We start from the raw sequence: 16,395 nt of genomic DNA on the forward strand, positions 1-16,395 counted from the left end.
GCCAATCTTTCTATCCTTGGCTTGAAGCGTAAATCCTGCCCGGTTCAATAAAGCTGGGATTCAGAGTCTACAAACTCCAGGTGGAAGGGCTCCAGTGAGGAACAGCCTCACATGAGCATCATTTTGAAGTGAGCTGCAGCCTTGTCTGGCCACAGCCAGGGGGTGGAGGAGTGATAGACCCCCCTCCCCCAAGCATAGTGACCCAGCCCTGGTGTGTCTGTCCCTGCTGAATATCGATCCTTGGGGTGAAGGCTCTCCGGCACAGTGATTGATTTCTGGAGGACAGACACAAAGGCTCGCACACTGTGGGACCAGGAGACACTGCGCCTGTCAATCAGTTCCAGGCGTGGCATTTGGCCTGTATCCTTTTTTCAAAGGAGGCAGCCTGTCAGTTGGCTTGGTACCCCTCTGTGGCTTCTGAAAACTCAGGCACTCAGAAATGCTTTACCTCGTGAACTAAGCAAAGCCACGGACTCAGCTGAGTAGCATCAGGCACAGTAGCATGGTCTGAGTAACAAGGTCGGGTCAGCAACAAATCCCAGGGCCATGCAAGATATGGGGGAGATGATGGGAAGGAATGAGTGTTTACTGAGCACCTACTGCATCCAGCCATGTGTACACTTGATCTCATTGATCCTTACACTTAGGCAGAAAGAAAGATTTAGGAAGGGTGGGTTTAGGCTGAGGAGTACAGACAGAAAGGGGTGGGGCCAGGTATAAATCAGCAATGCCCAATCCCATCTCCTCCCAGGGTCCCAGCTCTGCCTGTGCACAGTGAAATCTACTGTGGAGTTTTGTTTGAGTTCAGGACGAGATGGAGTCAGCTGGTTGCTTGGGAACACGCCGACTTTTACGGCCATATTTGCTCACAGGCGAACAAGAGAGGCTTTACACGAGAACTGGGGACTTCTGTGGATTTCACTTCTGTTGCTATGACAGAGCGCCCTGTCATAAAAGGCAGTATACAGGAGAAAGGCTTTATTTGGCTTACAAGTCTAAGTTACGGTCTATCACTACGGGACCATCAAGGCAGATGGTCATGTAACTGCCTGGGCAAGTTGGTTAAGGCGAGCTGCTAAGTGGTGTTTCTCTCTCCATAGTCTCTGCTTCAGTTCTTGCCCTGAGTTCCTGCCCCCCACTACCCCCAGTGATGATCTAGGTGTTGTAAGATGAAATAAACCCTTTCCTCTCCAAGTTGGCTTTGGCTGTGGTGTTTGTCATAGCACCAGAAGGCAAATTAGGGCAGGTGCTATACACTCTCAGGTGGGTACCACGTTCACCAAAGCAATCAAGGTCTCTCCATCCCAGCTGTGTCCTCTGGCCCACCTGATCTGAATAATCCAAGCCGGATGCTCTTCCCAGGTGTTTCTAAGTTGTAACAAGTTGACAATTAAAAGGACTGCTCTGCTCGTTGTTTCTAAGTTGTAACAAGTTGACAGTTAAAAGGACTGCTCGCTGGGGTCTAGTTATCAGTGGTCCATCTCAGTGCAAAGTATTGATGTTTGTTTGTCTTGATTCTTCTTTCAAAAGTAGGCCCACAGTCCCATGACTTTCATGCTGTGTAATGCTGTGGTTTTCTATATTTTTAGTTATTGCTCCTCTCCTCCCCAGCCTAATTTACTAACCTCATCCTAGGCGGGATGCATATCCAGTGTTTCTGTTATCTGTGACATCTACCAGGAGTCTTGGAACATGCCCTCTGTGATGATGCAACTCTTGGGTCTCTTCCAGAAGACACCCTAATCCTAGGAACCTTGGTGGAGGACCTCATTTAGAAAAGGGGTTTTAGAGAGGTAATGAAATGTGGTCATTTGTATGGGTCCTAGCTCAAGCTGACTCATGCTTTCATGAGGAGAGATTTGGGACAGAAGCTGCCATGAACAAGAGGGCATCAGGAGAGACATGGGGAGGTCATTCTAAGGTCACTAGAACCTGGGGAGAATGTGAGACCAATGGACATTGGGGCTAATCACAGATGCTGGGCAGATGGGAGCTGCTCTGCTCCCAGCCTCTGAGGACACCAACCCTGCCCACACCTTGGCTCAGACCTTGGACTCCTTGCTTTTAGAACTTCAAGGCAATGTGTCTGATTTTGGGTCGTTTGGCTCATGGTATTTTTGTTACTAAATAATGCCTATAAAGGCTGCAGTGGCCTCAGTTTCCTCTCTTCTTGGAGGGGTTCAGTTGTGCTTTCATGGAAAATTCCAAGGCCCCAGCCCCAGCTGAAGTCTAATGCTGCCTCAGGAGACACAGGTATTCCCGAAGGAGGTCCCCTACCTCTACCCTGGAGGAGCTGCGGCAAAGCTGCCAAGTGGTGCGTTTCCAGCCAGGTTGGCTGCATCACCAAAGGACAGGTTAACACTCAGTATAGATAAGACACTCAGACACTGCCAGTGGCCCTGCTTTCTCTAGCCATAAAGACAGAAGAGAAGCGTACACTGCTCTCAGCATGGCAGAGGCAGAGGCAGAGGGAGAGGCAGAGGGAGAGGCAGAGGCAGAGGCAGAGGCAGAGGCAGAGGCAGAGGCAGAGGCAGAGGCAGAGGCAGAGGCAGAGGCAGAGGCAGAGGCAGAGGCAGAGGCAGAGGCAGAGGCAGAGGCAGAGGCAGAGGCAGAGGCAGAGGCAGAGGCAGAGGCAGGAGGATCACTATAGGTTTGAGAGCAGCCTGAGCTACTTAGGGAGTTCCAGGGCAGACGGAGCCATGTGATGAGGTCCTAGCTTAGAAACAATCCCAGTTTTAAGACAACACAACTGGCATAAACCACCCGAGCATTCACACTTAACTTTCTTATGGTGTTGACGCGGATGCACCCCGGCTGGTGAATGCTACCATGTTCCTATGTCAGGAGGTGTAAACTGCTGCAGATAAGCTGCTGGAATTCTCCCTTTAATTCTGTTCCCGATAGCTCCTTTGAGTCTGTGGGTGCTCTCGCTTTTTCTAACACTGTTCTGGTAACTCCAGCCTGCGCAGAGACGGAGCAGTTCGATGACCCATATAAAAACGCCAATTTCCATGCATTCACCACCATTAAATGTGTTAATGGCTTACACAGGCTTATCCGGGAGATTAAGAATATGGAAGTTGGTCTTAAGGGCAGAAGCTCCCCATTGAGTTTGGGCAGGAGACTGGGATCCAGGCATTTTCCCCCCCTGTACTTCAGGGGAGATGCTAGAGACCCTGGAGGCAGGAATCCTCTTGTGGTATTTGTGCCTCGACATCCAGACACTGGAACCCCTCCCAGTGTGAGTGTCAGGAAGAGGACACTTTTACAAGTTGCTCAGCATTGCGTCAGTGACAAAATACTTGGGGCTAGTTGTCACTGTTGTTTTTGAGGTTGCTTGGACTCTGATTCCGAAGTTTATGTCCAAGACTAAGTGGTCCATATCTTTGGGCCTCTAAGGAGGACAGAATTTCCCTTCAGGAGAAAAGTGGTGGAGTAGACCACTTACCATGTGAACCAGGATGTAGAAGAGGGAGTGGGGGAGACTTTAAATTCCCACAATCCCTCATGAAGTCTCCATTTCCTAATGGTTCTCCACTGTCCGTCCAGCACCATCCTGGTGACCCAGCCTGTGGCACATGGGTGGGGTCCTTGGGAGGTTGTTAAGCTTCTGTGGGGGTTCTTTTACAAAGGAGACCCAGAGAGTTTGTCTGTGTAGGGATAGAAGAGTGTGACCTTTTCTCTCCAGCACAGGCTCAGGAGGTGAAATAGTCTCATAAGAGAAGTATGTGGGAGTCCCAAGACCCAACGATTTTGTTTGTTTTGCTTGGGTTTGATAAAGAATTGGGCAGCTCCAGGGGCTGGGGATTTAGCTCAGTGGTAGAGCGCTTACCTAGGAAGCGCAAGGCCCTGGGTTCGGTCCCCAGCTCCGGAAAAAAAAAGAACCAAAAAAAAAAAAAAAAAAAAAAAAAAGAATTGGGCAGCTCCATAGAAACGGCATTGGACTGATGATGAGACCTAAGGAAATGGGTACCAGAACGTTCATGCTCATGTTTTCTTGTCATTTCTGGTTATCCATCCCCTTCCCCCTGCCACAGGATGAGGGTCTGACAACAGGACAGATTAAAGATTTTGTACATGATTTGATTCCGTGGTGTGTGTGTGTGTGTGTGTGTGTGTGTGTGTGTGTCTGTGTGTGTATTTTGTCTTCAGATGTATGTGTGTGTACATCATATGCATCCATTGCCCATGGAGTCTGGAAGAGGGGGATAGAACCCTTAGAAGTGGGGTAACGGACAGTTGTGAGCTGTCATGTGGCAGCTGGAATTGAACCAGGGTCCCCTGGGACAGCAGCTAGTGCTCTTAACCCAGTGAGCCATCTCTCCAGCCCCCACCCCCATGACCCTCTGCCCCGCAGATTGGAGACTCTTTACAGCCAGTTGCTTTGTAGAAAGGTGGGAAGGAGGCTTGCAGATCTAGCTCTCTGACATGCCCTTGGGGGAAATGGAACTCTGGTTTCTATAATTTGCTTTGTTGGGGAGAAGTGGATGGGAGACAACACAGTTGAAGGTCAGGGAGAGACTTCCCCTCAGACACCTTCTGTGTCCTCTCTTCCAAGCTCTTGGCCTCTCAAAGAACCATACCTTAGGCTCTTTCTAGGGCCCTAAAATCTCTGCTGTGTGTGGATACAGTACAGACTCTTCCAGAACTGGAGAGACACCTTTTAGCTGCTTGTTAACCACTCAGTTCATGGTCCATTGTATAGCAGCCAGAGCAGGCTAAGGCACCTCCGGCATCAGAAACCCTCGGGGAGGCGTTCCAGCAGACTCTAGAGCCCAGGCTCCTGGGACTCCCATTGGTCTTCTGTCAAGCTGAGCTGTGCTCCTGCACTTTTCCCATTGCAGAGTGTGCTGCAAGTGGTGTGGTGTGGTGTGGGGCCCCGGGGACAGTGTGGATTGAGCAGGGGACAGCTTCTGAGAGGAACACATCAGCACAGCTAACCTGGGTGCTGAGAGCTTCCTAAAATACTTGAGAAGGGAGCTTTGCAGTCCTGGGGGGAGATGGAACTATCTCCCATTTCCACAGCAGCCTTGGAACCCTTTGTTCCTGAGCTGCACGTCATTGCTGTCCCTTATGGGGACCATGACTTATGAGGTGTCTTCAGACAGATGTTGGGCACTCACCAGGGTTCCCAGAAACAGCTGGGATAATGTGTTCAGTTCACAGACACTTGTGGGATGAAGAACTCATCTCTCGGTGGACACTGTCTCTGTAAGTCTCCTATACCCCTGGACATGGGAACATGGGAGACTTTTGGCTTCATGTTTCCTGATAGCCCCATGAAGACTATATTCCTTTGTGGTAGCCTCCAAGATGAGGATGGCCTTACGTTTCTGTCATAGGATAGGCCCTGTGAACCCACCCATAGAGATCCCAAATGCCCACCCTCTGTCCCCCAAGCCCTGATACCTATCCACTTGGAGCCAGAGTCTCCAAAAAGTGTCCCACTGGTCCCTTCCCTGAGGGAAGAGGGGGAATGCAGTAGTGTTATTGACTGGCCACTCACTTTTGCCTGCCTAGATGCAGGTCCTGTGAGAATAGCTGAATCCGGGCCTCCTGCGGCCTCTTAGCCTGTGGGGCCCTGGTTTATTTTCTTCACTCGGGCTCATTCTTTTTCTCCTTGCTGGTTGTGCTTTTCAAGCCCTGCCTTTCTCTCTCCATGAGTGCCTCCAGCTCTGTCTTCTCTGTGTGTTGGTTGGATGAGAGAGAAAGGGATATGGGAGTAACAGGATAAAAGGCAGCTTTGGGGTTAGCGGTTCCGAGCCCTCTTTGGGACTCCCATATTTGAGGGAGTGTGTGTGGAGGGAAAGCAAAGGCCCCCTCAGCAGTGCAGGGTCAGGGAATCAATCTCTGGGGGGGGGGGGTGTCAGGCCTAAGGGCCCTGCTTTGTTTTTAAAAATAAGTAGGAGCTTACCTTTGCTTCGTGGATCTGGTTCCAGATTGTTTTTCCCTTTGGTCTGCTGGCTATTTCTGGGTTGTTCTATGTGGGTTTTCCAAGAGCTCGTCACACGTTCAGGAGCAGAGGCCATCAGAGAAAGCCTGCGTTCTCCGAGGTTAGGGTGAGCCCTGCACACAGGCCCCAATTAAAATCAAACTGCGTGTCTGAGGCTACATGACATTCCTGAGGCTTAATTAGGCAGAAAAGAGAGAGGTTGTGTCAGCCTCTCCATCCCCAAGCCCGCTCTTAAAGCACACCCACCTCTGCCCAGGCCTCTCTAATTTGGGTCTTGATAAGAAAGGGGAAAGGGGGGGTGGTGTCGGTGCTGTGTCGAATGGGAGACAGAAAGCGTTTTAGAATCAGGGTAGGAGGAGCCCTGTAGGAATGTTGAAGATGTAGGGTGCCCCACCTTGGCAGGATGGTGTGGGAGGCCTTGCCTGCTCCTCCTGCCAGCCATGCCCAATGTGAAGTTTGAGAGGCTCCCCTGGAAAGCTTGTCAGGGTTCAAGATGTGGCATTGGCTCTCGTGATTTTGTGTGGTACCCTGAATGCATCCCTTAGCTCTCTACTTCTTGGCTCTGCCAGAGGAAGCCCTGGGACACCGATCCCTTCCTGGCGGGGCTGTTGAGCAGAGCTGAAAGGGCTCAGTGCCCGGTGAGCAGATACCAGGAGTCAACTGTGATCACTAAGCCAGCATGACGGAGCTCAGAGCCACCTCTCCCAGTCTCCAGCTTCAACTAATTAATCACCATCATGCTTTGAGTACCAAGTATCTTCTCTTTAAATTTGATGTTTCTCCTCAGTCCGTGAGTCGAATCACTGAGTGATTAGATCATGAAGTCTCTGGCCTAGTCGATACTACGCCGAGATTTATAACATGATGCCATTGTTAAGAGGCTATGAGCCACTATTGGAGGTGAGGACTCATGGAGGAAATAAGTCACCAGAGCTCCCCTCTACCCACCATATTCTGCTTCACAACACATGGAAGGGACGGAGTGTGGAGTGACTGTGGATAGAAAGTTGCAAACTGTGAGCCAACACAGCCTTTCCGCCTTTAAATTGTTCCTCTTAGGGGCTCGTGAGAGTGTAAGAAACACACGAAGACACAATCAGATATGGAATTCCAGATCATCTTCCTTAAACACTCCCCTCCAGCCTGCCGGCTTTTCCTGCCTCTCCTCTCTGCTCTTACTGCTTCTCTCTTGGCCTGGCTGCTGGTGTGAGGTCCAGGGCACGGCCTGTGATTCCAGTCAGTGTCCTGGAAAGGTCTAGAAGTATGCAGGGAGTTAGGATCGGGAGGAGGGGATGCCAAGTGTGTGCAAAAGAGGGGACAAAATGGGACAGCAGAGTCAGGGAGCGATGTGGCTGTATGTGTGTGTTTGGAGCGGGGGTGGGGTGGGGGGGAGGCCACTGCCAGCTCTGGGGCTTCCGTGCTGTGGCCAGAACAGCAAGTGAGAGAGGCAAGTGGGGAGGAAGATGGCGAAGCCCTGATGGGTTGCAAGGTTCAAAACGGAAAGTGGGGGCCAAGGTACTCCCACCTCTGTGAATTGCTACGTGAATGTGAATTGTTCCCTTTGACAGTTGGATGATGACACTGACCTCTGGTGACGATAATCTTGGCAGCGACATAGGTTTTAGACACTGATAGGCATCAGGAGGAGCTGAACAAAGCAGTCATCCATTCGAGACAGCAACTGCACGACCCAGAGATGGAAGACAGGCTTCTTACCTGCCTCACAGTCTGGCTTGAGGCATTTCAGCCCAGTGCCTGAGCAATTCAGCCTAATGCCTGCAAGCGTGGCTCCTGTCCTGTGTCTTCCATGCTGCAGAGGTGAAGAGGGCGGCTCTGAATCCTGGCTTTGTCACTCAGCAGCTAGGTGGCCTTATGACAGTTGCTTAGATGTTTTCTGTCTTGACTTCATTTGTGAAGGACCTGTTGTGTGTGGGAGATAACACACACACACACACACATACACACACACATACACAAACACACACACACACACACACACACACACACACACGCACACACACACACTGCAATGTTCCAGAGTTCCCTAGATGATGCCTTTGCCCTTCCATTATTCTCAATGATGTCTGTAGGACTCTTTTGACCTCTCTGTCAATTACTTTCCTCACTGATTGATTGCATGGCAGACAACTTGTGGCGAGGTCTGCTCTAGCCTGTGATTCTAGTTCCTCCCAGGAGGAGGCCCGAGCAGCTTGTTCTGAGACACTGGGAATGTCGAGTGCTACCATCATGGCTGGCCAAGAAGCACAGACCTTGTGGAGATGGAACTAACTCTCAAAGGCCTGCCCCTCCTGGCCTGTGTCCACCAGCTCAGCTCCATGTTCCAAAGGCTCTGCCACCTTCAAATGTAGCACCGCCACCTGGGACTAAGCATTCTAGCACCGGAGCCCGTGGGGACATTGCAGATTCAACCCAACTCGGAGCTGCTTCTCTGCTGGAGCTGCCATGAGCTCCTCTTCTTCAGAGTGAGGCAGAAGTGTTCTTGTGACCTGTAGGCACCCTGCTGGTTGCCACTCTGTCATCTCTTCTGCATACAACAGTGGTAACCAGGGCTTGATGCTGGTTGTACCTTACACCAGGAAGGCATGTCCTGGGGGCTCTGCTGGTGAGCCCATACTGCCTTCAAGACTTCACCCAAAGGTCATCAGAGTGAACCTTTGCTGGTCCATGGAAGGCAACTCTTGGTACCTTAATGATGCTTCTCTTTACTGTGTGTGTACTCCTCTCTGAAGTGCAGCCTCCTTGACCTATTACCTCCATTGTGGGGGGTGTCTGTCCTTCCTCTGAGACCACAGGCCACTCAGAGCAGAGCTGACAAATCTATTTATTTAGCATGTGTGATGTCTACATGCGTCAGAGGTCCATGCCAAGTGTCTTTGTCTATTCTTTTCCACCTTAATTTCTCTCTCAGTGAACCTGGAGCTCACTCACTGGTGAACTTCCAATCCTGCCACTGCAATGCAAGCATGGGCCGTCATGCTTGGCCTTTTACATGGATGCTGGAGATTTGAACTTATGTCCTCATGCTTGCATGGCAACCATTTTATCTACCGAGCCATCTCCCCTTGAGTGGGGTTGTTTAAATGTGTTTGCTGGCATGGGCTGTACATCGGCACTGACAGACAGGCTGTCTTTGTATATGGTCAGCCCCTCTCTCTTTTTTTTTTTTTCGGAGCTGGGGACCGAACCCAGGACCTTGCACTTGCTAGGCAAGCGCTCTACCACTGAGCTAAATCCCCAACCCCCAAGGTCAGCCCCTCTCAACCCCACTCATTCTTTCCTTTTGAGGCAGGATCTTATTGTGTCGCCCTGACTAGCCATGAATTCACAGACACCCACCCTCTTCTACCTCCTGAATGCTAGAATGGAAGGTGTGAGCCGCCACTGTGCCTGGCACCACCGGTTCATTTTTAGAAGCTGAGGCTCAGGAACCCTTTGACTTGAAGCCTCCCCCAGACAGCATCCTCCTGGGGCAGCTGTGACAACTGTACCTTTCCCTCCTCCAGGCCCACTGCCTTTCCACCCAGAGCTGCTTAGTGTTTCTCTTTGTGAAGATTTGTCTTTGTGGCCAGTGCTAGGGATTGAACTCAGAGCCTTGCACGTTCCTTTAACCCTTTAAGTGCTACCTCTCTTCCTCTGAGGCTTCCCATTGTCCTGGCGCCAGTCTGTTCTAGGAAAGGTGCTTGCTGGCCCCTTCTGAAACCCAGCTTCACTGCTATGTGGGGCTGGTTCTGCTGGGCCCAGAGTCAGAGCCTTCATGAACAGCCATGACCACACCTTCGCAAACAGCTTTCTCACATACGGTCACCTCTGCACGCGCACTGATGACGTGCCAAGTCATCAGAAGATTCCCATCACCCCCATAGACCAGCTGAATCCTCCCTCTGCTGACCATGGCTTCAACCCTTTTGGGGTATGCTAAGTAAGGGGTTTTCAACTAGCAAATGGACTATTAGGTACAGGAATGTTAAGAGAGGTATAATTTATTAGATTTCTGTGTGTGTAATTAGCTTAAGAACTTGAATGGACCCGATAGACTATGGCAAAAAACTGTGCCTGGGTGTTAACCCGATGCGTTTGTTTTGTCAGGGCGCACACCTCACGTCTGTGCCCCTGGTCAGCTGAGGGTATGGATCAGGGCCATCTCCTCCTCCGCACTAGAGGGTTTGGTTGTGATACATCTAGAAGAGGAGAGCCTGCATCGAGTCCCCAAACCCATGAACAAGCCAGGCACTAGGTACTAGGGGTGGAAAGGTTTAACAGAGGAGGGGACAGATGTGACTGGGGACTGGGGGTGGGGAGTAACCAAAATGAAGGAGGTGTGAAAAAGCCATATGGGAACCTACTATCTTGGAACTAAATTAAAAATGTGATTTATTAAGACTTTTGAAAAATTGTCTGAAGCGAGACACACTTCAAGCGTGTGTCTGAAAAAGCTGCTCTAAGAATCCACGGTATTCTTAGCTTTCATAGTTCCAGAAGGTGTTGCCCAGGCTATTGGAAGAGAAAGGGCTTCAGCGGTGTGATCCAGCTATGACCCTTAGGAACTGTAAGGACCAGGAAAGGTGTGCCCATTATGTAGTAGTGGTAATACGACCATGGGGACAACCAACTGCTCTCCGATCGTATCTGAGGCCTGCTCCACAGGAGCAAACCTATGCTTGGTGCTGTACGCCTGACCATTAACCCATAGTGGGGGAAATCATAGGCCCCAGGGGGAACTGAGCACTGTTGTTTATCTAAATTACATACCGTCAAATTACCTTCTGAACATTGTGCTTAAACCTGTAGACAAATGCTACCTTCGGTCTTATTTAGGGAAGCCCCTTAGCAGTGAACAGTGGTGGGTGCTGAGACTTGTGGCTGTGTAAAGTGCTGGGAACAGGGGACAAATGAGAGCTCATCTCTAAATAAAACAATCACATCATCTTCTGCAAAGCCCAGGGACACTGCAAAGGTGGGACAGAAAGAACATAGGAACCAGAGCATGGGAAGTAGGATATTAACACCATCACCTGGGCTAGACAGCCATTGCAACCAGGAGCTCACAGGAGCTGTGGTTGGTTGCACTGGGTCTGTACAGAATGGGTCAGTCAACTGTCTGCATGGATGGAGGTTGGGCTCAGGAGATCCGACCTCTTCCTGATGAACTGTTGGCTATTGATAGGTTCTGGCGGATGGGTGGCTTAATTACTTTTCTACAGCTGCCATTAAACACCACAACCAATGTAACCTATAGAAGGACAAGTTTACTGGGGTTTAGGAACCCAGAGGGTTAGGGACTACCATGGCTGAGAAGCATGGCACTGAGAGAAGCAGGGAGCTGAAAGATTGTGTTTCTTTAAACCACAAGAACAAAGCAGATAGATGATAGATAGATAGATAGATAGATAGATAGATAGATAGAAATATAAGTAGATAGATGATTGACAGATAAGTAGATAGATGATTGATAGATAATAGATTAATCAACAGACAGACAGACAGACAGACAGACAGACGGAACTGGAAGTGGGGTCAGGCTATCAACTCCCAAGTCCTATTCCCTATGATATACTTTCTCTAGCCAGGGCAAACCTCTTAAACCTCATCAAATGGCATCACCAACTGGGAACCAGGTGTTCAGAAAGTGAGCCTATGGGAGACATTTCTTCTTCAGGCCAGGAATCAGTGTCTTCAGTCATGTGTCCACTGACGATCTGAAGGCACTCCAATGACTAGTTCCCATCCAGTGGTCATGTAGATGGCCCTGGTTAAACTAAGCATGTCACAAAAGAAAACTGAAAGCCATGAATCTGGATAAGGAAATGGTAGGAATGGAGGTGGGAGGGCTAATGGGAATGGGAGGAAGAGAGCACATGAAAAGCAGGCAGAATACAGTATATACCTGTGTGAAACTGTCAAATAGCATCAACAAAGCTTGGTGCCTAAGGGAGGCAGGGGGATGCCTGAGGCTCTGGCCAGAGATCCTGTCTTAAAAAAAAAACAAAATGGAGGGTGTCCTGAGGGGCAACTGAGGTTGGCCCCCAGCTCCCCAACACACACACACACACACACACACACACACACACACACACACACACACACACACACACTCATACACACCCAGGTCTGCACAGACAGACAAATCCACAGGAAATGGCATAGGGACAGATGCCGAACTGCGGCACCGAAGGCGTAGATCGTGGCGTTTTATAATGGAATTTTACCGTTTGAATAGCTGCAAACGCCAGCAGCCGTATTTCTGCAGTAATTACCATATCTTTGGGAACTTTCTGCACCATCAGTGAGAAAACAGAATTCAAAATTACCAAACAAAATCATGTTGAAAACCCAGCTTCTTCGGAGCCAGTTTACCCTCTCTCCCAAGCCTGCCTGCTGATAAGGGGCGGCACATCCGGCTGCCGTAACGACAGCGGACTTGGCCTCGTCAGATCCCTCGGTGTTCTGCGAGAAATAAAAACCTCTCAATTCCATACCTCTAACCCACGTTATCACATCTCAAAATCCACTTTGCTGAAAAATGCAGTAAAACCTCGAGGAGAGGACCCAGAATACTGAACACATTACAGAGTCTCCGATGGTCACACGGAAGGGCTCGGCGCCCACTTGGGCAAACCACGGACACAGTGAGTTCGTTTGGCAGGAGGTTACTCAGCAAGGTCTCTGCAAATGTTCCCCAGAGTCAGGGTTTTGGTTTTTTTGGTTTTTTTTTTTGTCCGCCCAAGAATGGTTCTTAGAAATCCACTCACCCCTGAGTTTCCGTGACATTTTCCGTACGATCGATGCCCTTACTTGTTACTCGGTCCTTTTCTGAGTTGTGTAAAGGCCAACCTTGTTGTTACTGACAGTGTGGCCACTGTGGACGTGCTCAAACTCCTGACCTTCCTGTTGGCGCGTCTTCCATTCAGGCTCCCACTGTCATATTGCCACCATCCAGATGCAATATCCTTTCTGTTCCACTCAGAAAGTTCTGTCTTCCCCCCTCCCTCTGCTTGATGCTTTCCTGATTCTTCCAGATTCCAAGTGCACTACAGTTCCTCTGGGTGATATTCCCCAACTTTCTCATCCGAGCTCTATACCAAGCCCGGCCTCACCACCCTGTGCCCCTAAGTCCATAGGCACCATGTACTGTACCACAACCACCAACTCATTCAAATGGCCACAGAGCTGAGGCTCTGACAGGGGCTCATCCATCTTGTTTATTGTGTCCTGATGTCTGGCAAACCGCCTATGCCTAACAGTGCTTTATAAATATCTAAAGAACAAGCACATGAGTAATTTGACAGTAAGCAAACTATAAAATATGTTTATAACTGCTTTACAATACGATCCCCAGTTCAGACTAAAAACGCTATGAGAGTAACGTCTCATGAAGTATTTTTAATATGAGGTAATTGCAAAGTCAATCAGAATAGACCCTCTCTTGATTTAAGCCAAGTTTTTCCTACTGGTTTAATAAAGTTGGCTAAATAGAAACTCACATAAGTGCTTATTAATTATACTAATTAGCAAATGGTTGTATTAAAATATATGAGCTATGCAGAACCTAGTTATAATTAGAAGTGACAATAGAGTAAGTAAGCACGGGATAAATGAGGGAGTTTCACAAAGAGGTAGTTTGTGTTGTAGTAACCCACAGTTACCTGTGGGGTCCCCTGTTCACCATCCTGAGGCAGCAGCTTTGGGGGATATGAATGGGTAAGAAGGGGTGTGTCTTGGAGAACTTTGCTTTTATACTGTTTTGTTTTTTAAGATTTATTTCCTTTTTATTTTATGAGTGATTCCCTGATGTATGTGTGGGCACTATGTGTATGCATCACTTGCAGAGTCCAGAAGGGGGCGCCATATCCTCTGAGAGTGGCGTTACAGATGGTTGTAAGGCACCAAGTGGGTGCTGGGAACTAAACCCAGGTTTTCTGTCAGAGCAGTGAGTACTTTTATCCACTGAACCATCTCTCTGGCACGATTCTTTCTTAATAATGGATAAATGAGAAGTGTTTGAGCCACCACAAAAGGGGAGTAATATTCTTACTATAGCCCAGGACTCCAGTGATGGAGCTCCCGGATAAAGACGTCAAGGCCTTCTGATGTCTTCTCAGCATTATATTTTAATGTGTATACAACTCTACATGCCCAATGTGTTCTCAGAGCATTCGTTTGAATGGTCCTGGGATTTCATATTTCAGATCCATGGTTAACTTTCATTAACTCTAATTTCCCAACCCCTCAGTATCTGTGATGTTCCTTTACATTTGAGAGGAGGGTCCAACTACTCTGACCGACTCCTTCCAAACTTTAGAACTCAACTGAGGGCAGATGGTGGGTCCGGTTTAGGTTCTGCATATGCCCAGGGTCTGGTGCAGAGACAGGAGAATAGGTTTCTATTCATAACTAATTACCAGGTAAGGGGCCCCCCTCCTCTTCTTGTCTATGTGTTTGAGAATGGGTCTCACTATAGAGAATAGGCTATCCTGGGATTCGGCTTATGTAGACCAGGTTGGCCTCTATAACTTGAGATTCTCCTGCCTCTGTCTCTTCAGTGCTGGACTACTATATTATCACACTTAGTTGGAAGCCACTTCTCTGTGACTTTAACTTTTTTCAAACCTTATTTTTAATGATAGTTCTTAAATGCTTTAACCTCCCTTCTAGCCCACCACCCACCAGGGGTAGTGGAAAAGAAAGGATATGGGGGAAGTGGACCTGTTTCAAGATGGTTCTTTGGAGCAAATACTATCTGCACTGTCAGGAAACCAGCAATTCCTTTCACAGGTCAGCAGTGGCAGCTCGACCCACTTGCAAATATTTCACGGATACACCAGCAGTCCAGTTCGGTAGAGTCAGGATAGCAAACACAAATCAGCAGCAGGGGCATGGCCTAGCAGAGACAGCCTAAGCATTGCACAGCTAGTTCCATAAGCAAGCCAAGCGCAGCCTCCATCACTGTGGAGTTCTTTTTATACTCCCTCCGAACATCACATTACCTCACCACCTGTCTTGCCTCAGTACATGCATTTGTCTCAGATGACATCACTCTGCCAATCAGCCAGAGTCCTTGGAAGCGGCAAGAAACTGCAGCCCATCACCAGAAGTGTTTTGGTGTGTTTCTCTCTATGGAGTCCCAACAAATGCAGCTCAACTACACAATGTAAAGTGGACCAATACATGTGCGTTGTTAGCAAAGAATCTTTCATCCTGTGTCCTTTCATCTGCTTGCTTCAGCAGAATCCTCTCTCCTGTGGGCTGCAGCTAATCGTTCCTTCATGTGTTTGCACTGGCAAAACACCATCCAACTGCCTTTCCAGAGAACCCTCAAGTTTCCACTTCACTTCACCCTAACAGAAGCTGTGGGGTCTAGAACCTTCCTAGCTCTATCATAGAGGAAGTCTAGCATGGCTCTTCCTTCCAACAAAGTGACACCCAGTAGGTACATAGTTAGGGTGGGAAAAGACCATCCCTAACGAGGAAGCTATGTTTGGGATAAACCTGGCTTTTCCTGGGGACCTCAGCTGATTTACCTAGCCAGTGTGGTGGTGTTTCCTGAACCAGCTATTATACTGCAGGGTGTACACATAAAAGAATCTGTCATGACTAGTTTTGTCAACTTGACCCAATCCAGATTCTCAGTGAGGAACTGCCTAGATCAGCCTGGCCTGAAGGCATGCATGTCTCTGGGGGAACTGTCTTCATCATCTTAATTAACGTGGGAAGACCCGTTCCTGTGGTTGGGTCCTGGGTGTTTAAGTGTAGAGAGAGGGTTAAGCACAATCAGCCCACATTCTCTCTCTGCTCTTGTCTGCTGCTTCAAATTTATTCCTTGACTTCCCTGTGTGGACTCGTGTGAGCCAAATAAGCCTTTTATCTCTTCAAGTTGAAGCATTTTATCACAGCGGCAGAGCGCAAACCAGGACAGGACCCGAATCACATGATCTCAGAGTGTTTGCAGTGGCAAGAAAGTGTAAACAACGTAAACCAGATGACTAATGGCCAAGCAACACGTAGTATCTACAAATGATGTATATTACTTTACCATGTAAATAAATGAAGTGCTGGCCTGTGCTACAGCACGGATGGATGCTGAGATAGAATGTTTTATGACAGAAATAAGACCCAGACTCTCATGTTTATGATTCCTCCCTGAGCTGGGGAATGTATGCAGTTGGCTGAATGGATGCCTATATGATTCCATTGATATAAGATATTGGGGGGGTTGGGGATTTAGCTCAGCGGTAGAGTGCTTGCCTAGCAAGCGCAGGGGCCTGGGTTTGGTCCCCAGCTCCAAAAAAAAAGAAAGAAAAAAAAGATATTGCGGAGGTAGACAATACATTTAAGTTGACATGAATTTGGAAGAGAGGGTGTTGTGTGATATTATTCCTGGGGAGGCTTGAACAAACATTCTACTCACCTCAGACAAGTAACTA

The sequence above is a fragment of the Rattus norvegicus genome, chromosome 7 (assembly GCF_021556685.1).
Source record: "Rattus norvegicus strain SHRSP/BbbUtx chromosome 7, alternate assembly SHRSP_T2T, whole genome shotgun sequence".
In the NCBI taxonomy this organism is placed as follows: domain Eukaryota; kingdom Metazoa; phylum Chordata; class Mammalia; order Rodentia; family Muridae; genus Rattus; species Rattus norvegicus.